Source organism: Cetorhinus maximus, unplaced genomic scaffold, assembly GCF_964194155.1.
Source record: "Cetorhinus maximus unplaced genomic scaffold, sCetMax3.hap1.1 HAP1_SCAFFOLD_490, whole genome shotgun sequence".
In the NCBI taxonomy this organism is placed as follows: domain Eukaryota; kingdom Metazoa; phylum Chordata; class Chondrichthyes; order Lamniformes; family Cetorhinidae; genus Cetorhinus; species Cetorhinus maximus.
Genome location: NW_027596432.1, coordinates 49,391 through 62,584, shown reverse-complemented (window position 1 = coordinate 62,584; position 13,194 = coordinate 49,391).

Genomic DNA, 13,194 nt, shown 5'->3' with positions numbered 1-13,194 from the left:
GACAGGTACAGCACAGAGTTAGATACAGAGTAAAGCTCCCTCTACACTGTCCCATCAAACACTCCCAGGACAGGTACAGCACGGGGTCAGACACAGAGTAAAGCTCCCTCTACACTGTCCCCATCAGACACTCCCAGGACAGGTACAGCATGGGGTTAGATACAGAGTAAAGCTCCCTCTACACTGTCCCCATCAAACACTCCCAGGACAGGTACAGCGCGGGGTTAGATACAGAGTAAAGCTCTCTCTACACTGTCCCCATAAAACACTCCCAGGACAGGTACAGCAGAGGGTTAGATACAGAGTAAAGCTCTCTCTACACTGTCCCCATAAAACACTCCCAGGACAGGTACAGCAAGGAGTTAGATACAGAGTAAAGCTCCCTCTACACTGTCCCCATAAAACACTCCCAGGACAGGTAGCACAGGTTAGATATAGAGTAAAGCTCCCTCTACACTGTGCCCATCAGACACTCCCAGGACAGGTAAAGCATGGGCTTGATACAGAGTAAAGCTCCCTCTACAGTGTCCCCATCAAACACTCCCAGGGAAGGTACAGCACGGGCTTAGATACAGAGTAAAGCTCCCTCTACACTGTCCCCATCAAACAATCCCATGGCAGGTACAGCGCTGGGTTAGATTCAATGTAAAGCTCCCTCTACACTATTCCCATCAAACACTCCCAGGACTGGTACAGCACAGGGTTAGATGCAGAGTAAAGCTCCCTCTACAGTGTCCCCTTCAAACACTCCTGGGGAAGGTACAGCACGGGCTTAGATAGAGAGCAAAGCTCCCTCTACACTGTCCCATTAAACACTCTCAGGACAGGTTCAGCACAGGGTTAGATACAGAGTAAATTTCCCTCTACACTGTGCCCATCAAACATTCCCAGGGCAGGTACAGCACTGGGTTAGATACAGAGTAAAGCTCCCTCCACACTGTCCCCATCAAACACTCCCAGAGAAGGTACAGCACGGGCTTAGATACAGAGTAAAGCTCCCTCTACGCTGTCCCCATCAAACAATCCCAGGACATACAACACGGGCTTAGATAGAGAGCCAAGCTCCCTCTACACTGACCCCATTAAACACTCTCAGGACAGGTTCAGCACAGGGTTAGATACAGAGTAAATCTCCCTCTACACTGTGCCCATCAAATACTCCCAGGGCTGTTACAGCACAGGGTTAGATACTGAGTAAAGTTCCCTCTAAACTGTCCCATCAAACACTCCCAGGATAGGTACAGCACGGGTTTAGATACAGAGTAAAGCTCCCTTTACACTGTCCCCATCAAACACACGCAGGGCAAGTACAGCACGGAGTTAGGTAGAGAGTAAAGTTCCCATACACAGTCCCCATCAAACACTCCCAGGACAGGTACAGCACAGGGTTAGATACAGAGTAAAGCTCCCTCCACACCGTCCCCATCAAACATTCCAAGGACAGGTACAGCACGGGTTAGATACAGAGTAAAGCTCCCTCTACACTGTCCCTATAAAACACTCCCAGGACAGGTAGCACAGGTTAGATATAGAGTAAAGTTCCCTCTACACTGTGCCCATCAGACACTCCCAGGACAGGTAAAGCATGGGCTTAGATAAAGAGTAAAGCTCCCTCCACACTGTCCCCATCAAACACTCCCAGGACAGGTACAGCACAGGGTTAGATACAGAGTAAAGCTCCCTCCACTCTGTCCCCATCAAACATTCCAAGGAGAGGTACAGCACAGGTTAGATACAGAGTAAAGCTCCCTCTACATTGTCCCCATAAAACACTCCCAGGACAGGTAGCACAGGTTAGATACAGAGTAAAGCTCCCTCTACACTGTCCCCATTAAACACTCCCAGGACAGGTAGCACAGGTTAGATATAGAGTAAAGCTCCCTCTACACTGTGCCCATCAGACACTCCCAGGACAGGTGAAGCACAGGGTTAGATACAGAGTAAAGCTCCCTCTACAGTGTCCCCATCAAACACTCCCAGGGAAGGTACAGCACAGGCTTAGATACAGAGTAAAGCTCCCTCTACGCTGTCCCCATCAAACAATCCCATGGCAGGTACAGCGCAGGGTTAGATTCAATGTAAAGCTCCCTCTACACTATTCCCATCAAACACTCCCAGGACTGGTACAGCACAGGGTTAGATACAGAGTAAAGCTCCCTCTACAGTGTCCCCTTTAAACACTCCTGGGGATGGTACAGCACGGGCTTAGATAGAGAGCAAAGCTCCCTCTACACTGTCCCATTAAACACTCTCAGGACAGGTTCAGCACAGGGTTAGATACAGAGTAAATCTCCCTCTACACTGTGCCCATCAAAAACTCCCAGGGCAGGTACAGCACTGGGTTAGATACAGAGTAAAGCTCCCACTACACTGTCCCCATCAAACAATCCCAGGACATACAAAATGGGCTTAGATAGAGAGCAAAGCTCCCTCTACACTGTCCCATTAAACACTCTCAGGACAGGTTCAGCACAGGGTTAGATACAGAGTAAATCTCCCTCTACACTGTGCCCATCAAACACTCCCAGGATAGGTACAGCATGGGGTTAGATACAGAGTAAAGCTCACTTTACACTGTCCCCATCAAACACACGCAGGGCAAGTACAGCACGGAGTTAGGTAGAGAGTAAAGTTCCCTCTACACAGTCCCATGAAACACTTCCAGGGCAGGTACAGCATTGGGCTAGATACAGAGTAAAGTTCCCTCGTCACTGTCCCATCAAACACTCCCAGGGCAGGTATAGCACAGGGTTAGATACAGAGTAAAGCTCCATCTACACTGTCCCCATAAAATACTCTCAGGACAGACACAGCATCAGGTTAGATGCAGAGTCAAACTCCCTCTACATTGTCCTATCAAACACTTCCATTGCGGGTGCAACACGGGGTTAGATATAGAGTAAAACTCCCTCTATACTATGCCCATCAAATACTCCCAGGACAGGTACAGCACAGGGTTAGATACAGAGTAAAGCTCCCTCCAAACTGTGGCAATCAAACACTCACAGGACAGGTACAGCATGGGGTTAAATACAGAGTAAAGCTCTCTCTACACTGACCCATCAAACACTCCCAAGGCAGGTACTGTAGGGGGCGGTGATGTGTGTCAGCTTCACCTCTGACTTCTGAGCGGTTCGAGTCGCTCCCACTCCCTGGGTTCTAGACCTTGGACTTATTTGGGGGTTGTGACAAAGTGCAGCAGACAACTGGTTTTGGTGCAAGAAAAGAACCGGATTTATTGAAGTCACAAATGAACTTATAACATTAGGATTACACTGAGATTATACAGATTTACAAAGTACACTTAGTTAAGAATGGGGAACACATGGCATAACGAGGGAAAATCACACTACTAATCCCGTTACCCTTGTCCCACCCCCAAAACCTAACTAAATTGAACTAGGAGAGGTCAGAGATCATGCTCACCAACCAGGGTTCCTTGACAGTTTGAAATCAGTTTTGCAGTTTTGGGGTACGCTCTTTGTGTCCTCTGGGGACAGCTGGTCCTGGTCTGTGGAATCTGCGAAGTTCTTCAGTTGGGTGGAGGGCACGGTTGTGGGTGGTCGATCTTCGTGGAGGGCTGCAGTTGCGGCCTTGTTGTCTTGGGTTGAGCCTGCCACCCTGTTCCCCTCGCCGTGATGTTGCCTGCGGGCCTGCAAACCTCCAGATCTCTTCCCTGCTTCGCTCAGTTCCCTGCTTAAACTCGGCTTCAACCACTCCCAACTGCTCACTGCCATGTGTCAGCTTTCAAAATTGCTCACCCTTCTGTGTCCTTGTCCAAAACTGCTCGCTTCAGATCTCCTGGCCCAGTTATACTGTTTTTTTTTAATTTCTTATCTCAATCCAAATCAAGGTGAGTTCTTTGTTTGATTTGGGTGGGCTTCCCCAGGTGATTGTTGTCCCGTATGATGTTTATCATTGTCTTCCTGCCCCCGTAACTAGTCTTGAACTGAAAGCCATTGTATGTGTGGAGTATTGATGGGTTCGCATAATTGCTTTGATTGTGGTCTTCCTGCCCCCTTAGTTAGTAGCGATTATTAATGCAAGATTTTGATGGGCTTTAGTTTTGTGTTGGTTCTTTTAAAGGGAAGAATGCGTATTCTGTCTCCTCTCATTGTCTGGTTTCAGGTAAAAGTCCAAGAGTCATAACCTTATTGATGATGTGAAAAATGTTGGAATTTTGAGAACCCTTCAGTATAGCACGTGGTTAGATACAGAGTAAAGCTCCCTCTACACTGTCCCATCAAACATTCCCAGGACAGGTACAGCACGGGGTAAGAGACAGAGTAAAGCTCCCTCTACACTGTGCCCATCAAACACTCCCAGGACAGGTACAGCACGGGGTTAGATACAGAGTAAAGCTCCCTCTACACTGTGCCCATCAAACACTCCCAGGACAGGTACAGCACAGGTTAGATACAGAGTAAAGCTCCCCCTACGCTGTGCCCATCAAACACTCCCAGGACAGGTACAGCATGGGTTAGAGACAGAGTAAAGCTCCCTCTACACTGTCCCCATAAAACACTCCCAGGACAGGTAAAGCATGGGGTTAGATAAAGAGTAAAGCTCCCTCTACACTGTCCCCATCAAACACTCCCAGGACAGGTACAGCACGGGGTTAGATACAGAGTAAAGCTCTCTCTACACTGTCCCCATAAAACACTCCCAGGACAGTTACAGCAAGGGGTTAGATACAGAGTAAAGCTCCCTCTACATTGTCCCCATAAAACACTCCCAGGACAGGTAAAGCATGGGGTAAGATAAAGAGTAAAGCTCCCTCTACACTGTCCCCATCAAACACTCCCAGGACAGGTACAGCACGGGGTTAGATACAGAGTAAAGCTCCCTCTACACTGTCCCCATCAGACACTCCCAGGACAGGTACAGCACAGGGTTAGATTTCGAGTAAAGCTCCCTCCACACTGTCCACATCAAACACTCCCAGGACAGGTACAGCACTGCGTGAGATACAGAGTAAAGGTCCCTCCACACTGTCCCCATCAAACACTCCAAGGAGAGGTACAGCACAGGTTAGATACAGAGTAAATCTCCCTCTACACTGTGCCCGTCAAAAACTCCCAGGGCAGGTACAGCACTGGGTTAGATACAGAGTAAAGCTCCCTCTACAGTGTCCCCTTCAAACACTCCTGGGGATGGTACAGCACGGGCTTAGATAGAGAGCAAAGCTCCCTCTACAGTGTCCCCTTCAAACACTCCTGGGGATGGTACAGCACGGGCTTAGATAGAGAGCAAAGCTCCCTCTACACTGTCCCATTAAACACTCTCAGGACAGGTTCAGCACAGGGTTAGATACAGAGTAAATCTCCCTCTACACTGTGCCCATCAATATCTCCCAGGGCGGGTACAGCACTGGGTTAGATACAGAGTAAAGTTCCCTCTACACTGTCGCATCAAAAACTCCCAGGGCAGGTACAGCACTGGGTTAGATACAGAGTAAAGCTCCCTCTACGCTGTCCCCATCAAACAATCCCAGGACATACAATATGGGCTTAGATAGAGAGCAAATCTCCCTCTACACTGACCCATTAAACACTCTCAGGACAGGGTTAGATACAGAGTAAAGCTCCCTCTACACTGTGCTCATCAAACACTCTCAGGACTGGTACAGCACAGGTTTAGATACTGAGTAAAGTTCCCTCTACACTGTCCCATCAAACACTCCCAGGATAGGTACAGCATGGGCTTAGATACAGAGTAAAGCTCACTTTACACTGTCCCCATCAAACACACGCAGGGCAAGTACAGCACGGAGTTAGGTAGAGAGTAAAGTTCCCTCTACACAGTCCCATGAAACACTTCCAGAGCAGGTACAGCATTGGGCTAGATACAGAGTAAAGTTCCTTCATCACTGTCCCATCAAACACTCGCAGGGCAGGTATAGCACAGGGTTAGATACAGAGTAAAGCTCCATCTACACTGTCTCCATAAAACACTCTCAGGACAGGCACAGCATCAGGTTAGATGTAGAGTCAAACTCCCTCTACACTGTCCTATCAAACACTTCCATTGCAGGTGCAACACGGGGTTAGATATAGAGTAACACTCCCTCTATACTGTGCCCATCAAATACTCCCAGGAGAGGTACAGCAAAGGGTTAGATACAGAGTAAAGCTCCCTCTACACTGTCCCATCAAACACTTCCAGGGCTAGTACAACACGGGGTTAGATACAGAGTAAAGCTCCCTCCAAACTTTGCCAATCAAACACTCACAGGACAGGTACAGCATGGGGTTAAATACAGAGTAAAGCTCTCTCTACACTGACCCATCAAACACTCCCAAGGCAGGTACTGTAGGGGGCGGTGATGTGTGTCAGCTTCACCTCTGACTTCTGAGCAGTTCGAGTCGCTCCCACTCCCTGGGTTCTAGCCCTTGGACTGATTTGGGGGTTGTGACAAAGTGCAGCAGACAACTGGTTTTGGTGCAAGAAAAGAACCGGATTTATTGAAGTCACAAATGAACTTATAACATTAGGATTACACTGAGATTATACAGACTTACAAAGTACACTTAGTTAAGAATGGGGAACACATGGCATAACGAGGGAAAATCACGTTACTAATCCCCTTACCCTTGTCCCACCCCCAAAACCTAACTAAATTGAACTAGGAGAGGTCAGAGATCATGCTCACCAACCAGGGTTCCTTGACAGTTTGAAATCAGTTTTGCAGTTTTGGGGTACGCTCTTTGTGTCCTCTGGGGCCAGCTGTCCCCACGTGGTCCTGATCTGTGGAATCTGTGAAGGTTCTTCAGTTGGGTGGAGGGAACGGTTGTGGGTGGTCGATCTTCGTGGAGGGCTGCAGTTGCGGCCTTGTTGTCTTGGGTTGAGCCTGCCACCCTGTTCCCCTCGCCGTGATGTTGCCTGCGGGCCTGCAAACCTCCAGATCTCTTCCCTGCTTCGCTCAGTTCCCTGCTTAAACTGGGCTTCAACCGCTCCCAACTGCTCACTGCCCTGTGTCAGCTTTCAAAACTGCTCACCCTTCTGTGCCCTTGTCCAAAACTGCTCACTTCAGATCTCCTGGCCCAGTTATACTGTTTTTTTTTAATTTCTTATCTCAATCCAAATCAAGGTTAGTTCTTTGTTTGATTTTGGTGGGCTTCCCCAGGTGATTGTTGTCCCACATGATGTTTATCATTGTCTTCCTGCCCCTGTAACTAGTCTTGAACTGAAAGCCATTGTATGTGTGGAGTATTGATGGGTTCGCATAATTGCATTGATTGTGGTCTTCCTGCCCATTTAGTTAGTAGCCATTATTAATGCAAGATTTTGATGGGCTTTAGTTTTGTGTTGGTTCTTTTAAAGGGAAGAATGCGTATTCTGTCTCCTCTCATTGTCTGGTTTCAGGTAAAAGCCCAAGAGTCATAACCTTATTGATGATGTGAAAAATGTGGGAATTTTGAGAACCCTTCAGTACAGCACGTGGTTAGATACAGAGTAAAGCTCCCTCTACACTGTGCCCATCAAACACTCCCAGGGCAGGTACAGCACGGGATTAGATAAAGAGTAAAGCTCCCTCTACACTGTGCCCATCAAACACTCCCAGGACAGGTACAGCACAGGTTAGATACAGAGTAAAGCTCCCTCTACACTGTGCCCATCAAACACTCCCAGGACAGGTACAGCACGGGGTTAGATACAGAGTAAAGCCCCCTCTACACTGTCCCATCAAACACCCCCAGGGCAGGTACAGCATGGGGTTAGATACAGAGTAAAGCTCCCTCTACACTGTGCCCATCAAACACTCCCAGGACAGGTACAGCACAGGTTAGATACAGAGTCAAGCTCCCTCTACGCTGTGCCCATCAAACACTCCCAGGACAGGTACAGCACTGGGTTAGATACAGAGTAAAGCTCCCTCTACACTGCCCATCAAACACTCCCAGGACAGGTACAGCACGGGTTAGAGACAGAGTAAAGCTCCCTCTACACTGTCCCATCAAACACTCCCAGGACAGGTACAGCACAGGTTAGATACAGAGTAAAGCTCCCTCTACACTGTGCCCATCAAACACTCCCAGGGCAGGTACAGCACGGGATTAGATACAGAGCAAAGCTCCCTCTACACTGTCCCCATAAAACACTCCCAGGACAGGTAAAGCATGGGGTTAGATAAAGAGTAAAGCTCCCTCTACACTGTCCCCATCAAACACTCCCAGGACAGGTACAGCACGGGGTTAGATAGAGAGTAAAGCTCCCTCTACACTGTCCCACCAAACACTCCCAGGACAGGTACAGCACTGGGTTAGATACAGAGTAAAGCTCCCTCCACACTGTCCCCATCAAACACTCCCAGGACAGGTACAGCACGGGGTTAGATACAGAGTAAAGCTCCCTCCAAACTGTGCCCATCAAACACTCCCAGGACAGGTACAGCACAGGGTTAGAGACAGAGTAAAGCTCCGTCCAAACTGTGCCCATCAAACACTCCCAGGACAGGTACAGCACGGGTTAGATACAGAGTAAAGCTCCCTCTACACTGTCCCATCAAACACCCCCAGGGAAGGTACAGCACGGGGTTAGATACAGAGTAAAGCTCCCTCTACACTGTGCCCATCAAACACTCCCAGGACAGGTACAGCACGGGGTTAGCTACAGAGTTATGCCCCCTCTACACTGTCCCATCTAACACTCCCAGGACAGGTACAGCACGGGTTAGAGACAGAGTAAAGCTCCCTCTACAATGTCCCATCAAACACTCCCAGGACAGGTACAGCACAGGTTAGATACAGAGTAAAGCTCCCTCTACACTGTGCCCATCAAACACTCCCAGGGCAGGTACAGCACGGGGTTAGATACAGAGTAAAGCTCCCTCTACACTGTCCCCATAAGACACTCCCAGGACAGCTAAAGCATGGGGTTAGATAAAGAGTAAAGCTCCCTCTACACTGTCCCCATCAAACACTCCCAGGACAGGTACAGCACGGGATTAGATACAGAGTAAAGCTCTCTCTACACTGTCCCCATAAAGCACTCCCAGGACAGGTACAGCACGGGGTTAGATATAGAGTAAAGCTCCCTCTACACTCTCCCCATCAGACACTCCCAGGACAGGTACAGCACAGGGTTAGATACAGAGTAAAGCTCCCTCCACACTGTCCCCATCAAACACTCCCAGGACAGGTACAGCACTGGGTTATATACAGAGTAAAGCTCCCTCCACACTGTCCCCATCAAACACTCCCAGGACAGGTACAGCACAGGGTTAGATATAGAGTAAAGCTCCCTCCACACTGTCCCCATCGAACACTCCCAGGACAGGTACAGCACGGGCTTAGATAGAGAGCAAAGCTCCCTCTACACTGTCCCATTAAACACTCTCAGGACAGGTTCAGCACTGGGTTAGATACAGAGTAAAGTTCCCTCTACACTGTCCCATCAAAAACTCCCAGGGCAGGTACAGCACTGGGTTAGATACAGAGTAAAGCTCCCTCTACCGTGTCCCCATCAAACACTCCCAGGGAAGGTACAGCACGGGCTTAGAAACAGAGTAAAGCTCCCTCCATGCTGTCCCCATCAAATAATTCCAGGACATACAATATGGACTTAGATAGAGAGCAAAGCTCCCTCTACACTGACCCATTAAACACTCTCAGGACAGGTTCAGCACAGGGTTAGATACAGAGTAAATCTCCCTCTACACTGTTCCCATCAAACACTCCCAGGACTGGCACAGCACAGGGTTAGATACTGAGTAAAGTTCCCTCTACACTGTCCCATCAAACACTCCCAGGATAGGTACAGCATGGGCTTAGATACAGAGTAAAGCTCCCTTTACACTGTCCCCATCAAACACACGCAGGGCAAGTACAGCACAGAGTTAGGTAGAGAGTAAAGTTCCCTCTACACAGTCCCATGAAACACTTCCAGGGCAGATACAGCATTGGGCTAGATACAGAGTAAAGTTCCCTCGTCACTGTCCCATCAAACACTCCCAGGGCAGGTACAGCACAGGGTTAGATACAGAGTAAAGCTCCATCTACACTGTCCCCATAAAACACTCTCAGGACAGGCACAGCATCAGGTTAGATGTAGAGTCAAACTCCCTCTACACTGTCCTATCAAACACTTCCATTGCAGGTGCAACACGGGGTTAGATATAGAGTAAAACTCCCTCTATACTGTGCCCATCAAATACTCCCAGGACGGGTACAGCACAGGGTTAGATACAGAGTAAAGCTCCCTCCACACTGTCGCCATCAAACACTCCCAGGACAGGTACAGCACAGGGTTAGATACAGAGTAAAGCTCCCTCCACACTGTCCACATCAAACATTCCAAGGAGAGGTACAGCACAGGTTAGATACAGAGTAAAGCTCCCTCTACACTGTCCCCATAAAACACTCCCAGGACAGGTAGCACAGGATAGATATAGAGTAAAGCTCCCTCTACACTGTGCCCATCAGACACTCCCAGGACAGGTAAAGCATGGGGTTAGATACAGAGCAAAGCTCCCTCTACACTGTCCCCATCAAACACTCCCAGGACTGGTACAGCACAGGGTTAGAAGCAGAGTAAAGCTCCCTCTACAGTGTCCCCTTCAAACACTCCTGGGGAAGGTACAGCACGGGCTTAGATAGAGAGCAAAGCTCCCTCTGCACTGTCCCATTAAACACTCTCAGGACAGGTTCAGCACAGGGTTAGATACAGAGTAAATCTCCCTCTACACTGTGCCCATCAAACACTCCCAGGGCAGGTACAGCACTGGGTTAGATACAGAGTAAAGCTCCCTCCACACTGTCCCCATCAAACACTCCCAGGGAAGGTACAGCACGGGCTTAGATACAGAGTAAAGCTCCCTCTACGCTGTCCCCATCAAACAATCCCTGGACATACAACACGGGCTTAGATAGAGAGCAAAGCTCCCTCTACACTGACCAAATAAACACTCTCAGGACAGGTTCAGCACAGGGTTAGATGCAGAGTAAATCTCCCTCTACACTGTGCCCATCAAACACTCCCAGGACTGGTACAGCACAGGGTTAGATACTGAGTCAAGTTCCCTCTACACTGTCCCATCAAACACTCCCAGGATAGGTACAGCACGGGGTTAGATACAGAGTAAAGCTCCCTTTACACTGTCCCCATCAAACACACGCAGGGCAAGTACAGCACGGAGTTAGGTAGAGAGTAAAGTCCCCTCTACACAGTCCCCATCAAATACTCCCAGGACAGGTACAGCACAGGGTTAGATACAGAGTAAAGCTCCCTCTACACTGTCCCAATAAAACACTCCCAGGACAGGTAGCACAGTGTAGATATAGAGTAATGCTCCCTCTACACTGTGCCCATCAGACACTCCCAGGACAGGTAAAGCATGGGCTTAGATACAGAGTAAAGCTCCCTCTACAATGTCCCCATCAAACACTCCCAGAGAAGGTACAGCACGAGCTTAGATACAGAGTAAATCTCCCTCTACACTGTGCCCATCAAAAACTCCCATGGCAGGTACAGCACTGGGTTAGATACAGAGTAATGTTCCCTCTACACTGTCCCATCAAAAACTCCCAGGGCAGGTACAGCACTGGGTTAGATACAGAGTAAAGCTCCCTCTACCGTGTCCCCATCAAACACTCCCAGGGAAGGTACAGCACGGGCTTAGAAACAGAGTAAAGCTCCCTCTACGCTGTCCCCATCAAACAATCCCAGGACATACAATATGGGCTTAGATAGAGAGCAAAGCTCCCTCTACACTGACCCATTAAACACTCTCAGGACAGGTTCAGCACAGGGTTAGATACAGACTAAATCTCCCTCTACACTATGCCCATCAAACACTCCCAGGACTGGTACAGCACAGGGTTAGAAACTGAGTAAAGTTCCCTCTACACTGTCCCATCAAACACTCCCAGGATAGGTACAGCATGGGGTTAGATACAGAGTAAAGCTCCCTTTACACTGTCCCCATCAAACGCACGCAGGGCAAGTACAGCACGGAGTTAGGTAGAGAGTAAAGTTCCCTCTACACAGTCCCATGAAACACTTCCAGGGCAGGTACAGCATTGGGCTAGATACAGAGTAAAGTTCCCTCGTCACTGTCCCATCAAACACTCCCAGGGCAGGTACAGCACAGGGTTAGATACAGAGTAAAGCTCCATCTACACTGTCCCCATAAAACACTCTCAGGACAGGCACAGCATCAGGTTAGATGTAGAGTCAAACTCCCTCTACACTGTCCTATCAAACACTTCAATTGCAGGTGCAACACTGGGTTAGATATAGAGTAAAGTTCCCTCCAAACTGTGCCCATCAAACACTCCCAGGACAGGTACAGCACAGGTTAGATACAGAGTAAAGTTCCCTCCAAACTGTGCCCATCAAATACTCCCAGGGCAGGTACAGCACGGGGTTAGATACAGAGTAAAGCTCCCTCCAAACTGTGCCCATCAAACACTCCCAGGACAGGTACAGCACGGGGTTAGATACAGAGTAAAGCTCCCTCCAAACTGTGCCCATCAAACACTCCCAGGACAGGTACAGCATGGGGTTAGATACAGAGTAAAGCTCCCTCCAAACTGTGCCCATCAAACACTCCCAGGACAGGTACAGCACGGGGTTAGGTACAGAGTAAAGCTCCCTCTCCACTGTGACCATCAAACACTCCCAGGACAGGTACAGCCCAGGGTTAGATACAGAATAAAGCTTCCTCTACACTGTCCTCATCAAATCTCTGAAGAAGAAGCATTGGATTTGCTCTGGAGGTTCTCGAACTGAGAGTCTGGATCTTCCAGAGAAAATAGCAGGAGAATGGAAGAAAATAAATCCTTCAAAACTGAAAATGGATGTTGTCGGCCAGCAGTGAGAAACTGAATGGTCCCTGCCAGTCTTGACTGGTCCATGTCAGTCTCTGCTGATCACTGTCGAACTTTATTATTCTTGGCTATTCTCTGACTGTCGCTATTGGTCTCTGCTGGTCAATGCTGATCTCTGCCAGTCTCTGCTGCTCTCCATGAGTCTCTGATCAGTTCTGCCAGTCTCTACTAGCCTCTGCCAGTCTCTGCCAATTGCTGCCTGTCACATCGCTTGGCCTCTGCCTCCAGAAACCAAACCCAATGATGGTGCCAAGAAGAGTGAGTGAGAGGGCTGCTGCTCCAATCACAATCCTGACCTTCACGCCTCCTTGTGTCACTCTCTCTGCTGACACATAACAGTTTTATGGTATTGATAAGTAATAAT